Genomic DNA, 1,839 nt, shown 5'->3' with positions numbered 1-1,839 from the left:
TTTTCCTCCCTATCATTTTTCTCTTATTTCCCTGAAACTCCTAGTGCTTTTAGCTCAGTTTTTTTTAATCCTTCCTGGCTTTTACTTTAGGCCTAACAGTGACCTATCATTGACATTATTCATATCATTTAGGGCTAAAGAGGTTACTTTTCACAAGTAGGAAGAAGTACATTCTGTCCTTTAAAGTTTTGCAAAAAAAAAAAAAAGTATTCAGCACTTTTAAATCAGAAAAATCAACAGTTTCCTCAGTTCAATACTGTTTCAAATCTTAATCTTTTTTTTTTTTTTTTGGTGCGGGTTGGGAGGGTTGTTGTTATTTTTAAGCATATTGCAAAATTTGAGTTTGGAATCCAGATGCCCAGGATATTTTGCATTACAAAAAGAAAATACAAATGAATTTCAATCCAAATGTAAGTAGTTGGGAGAAAGCAGATCATGCAGTCCAGAGCTTTCATTTGACAACCGGCAAAAACAGAAGCCCAGAGATGTCATGACACTTTTACAAAGTCACTTAGTTGATAACAGAGTTTAAGTTAGAACCCAAGGCTTCTCCTGTATCCTGTCCAGGTCTTACACAACAGTTTGCTCTTTATATCAATTACCCAGAAACTTTGTGATTGGGTCTGATCCAGGATCCATTTTTTGAGGTCTGATAAATCATCTTCCTTTTAGTCCACAACCATATTAGCACAATAAGAGCAATTAGGAATTGAGGGTCATGGATGTCCATTAGTACAAAGAACAAAGGCCTATTGTGATGTATTTTTCACTAAATACTCTATGCTAACCATTTACTCTGGAATAACAAACTGGATGAAAAATATATATTGCAATGATTTTGACAAGTAGCTGGTCGAATAACTCATTGAAATAACCTTTCAGGTGGTGAAGCCGCTATCCTTGAGTGTGGTGGAGGGGAACTTGCTGCCTGCCTGGGACTAGTTGGCAAGGTTGTCACTGAGGTTGAGCTGAGGCAGCAGCAGCAGCCATGGCAGGGGCACTGGTGCAGAAAGCAGCCGACTATGCCCGGAGCAAGAATTTCCAGGACTACTTGATGAGTACACAATTTTCGGAGGCAGTAGCCAACTTGGGACTCCCAATTGCAGCCATCAATGATGTGAAGAAATCTCCAGAGATCATTAGTGGCAGAATGACATTTGTTCTTTGTTGTTATTCTTTGACATTCATGAGATTTGCCTACAAGGTACAACCTCGGAACTGACTCCTCTTTGCATGCCACGACAAGAACGAAGTAGCCCAGCTCATCTAGGGTGGATGCCTCATCAAACACCAGATCACTAAAAAAGCCTCTACATAACAATGGGAGGGGGCGGGGTTGTACCCTGCTGCAGGGACAGCATTTCCAGCTACAGCAGCTGAGACAGATTCCATCACACATGGTCTTGCTAAGGAAGACATACAGCATCTTTTCATTAGCCAGACTTATTTCTTTAGAAAGAGCTGAGAGTCCCTAAAATAACTCTTTGCTGCCTTACAAATACGTAACATATTTTCTCTTTTTAAAGAGTAGTTCAAATTATGCAACTAATTTAATGGTCTCAATGATGGTTTTAATTTGAAATAATATGCGTATTAGCTCCTGATCATGGAATTTATCTTATGAAAAACTGAAGAGAACAAAGCTTGCAACTTTGAGCACTTAGGTACACAGAAAATGCAATTTGCTCTGTAAAAGTCACAAATCAACTAGCAGTCAACTGCTGGCTGCGCACAAAAATTTTATTCCCAATGAAGTAATTGTTTGAACCAGTTATCTGTGTACTTCCACACAGTATATACGATCAAAATGCTATAATTTGATTGCAATAAATCATTGAA

The 1,839-nt window shown here is 38.5% G+C and overlaps 1 pseudogene; it reads left to right on the top strand.

The window, feature by feature from the left end:
* Nucleotides 1-988: 988 nt before the first annotated feature.
* Nucleotides 989-1,318, top strand: LOC122747656 (annotated as a pseudogene).
* The last annotated feature ends 521 nt before the right edge of the window (nt 1,319-1,839 follow it).

This window comes from Dromiciops gliroides, chromosome 1, assembly GCF_019393635.1.
Source record: "Dromiciops gliroides isolate mDroGli1 chromosome 1, mDroGli1.pri, whole genome shotgun sequence".
Taxonomy (NCBI): Eukaryota; Metazoa; Chordata; class Mammalia; order Microbiotheria; family Microbiotheriidae; genus Dromiciops; species Dromiciops gliroides.
This window is presented reverse-complemented; position numbering and strand designations above follow the sequence as displayed.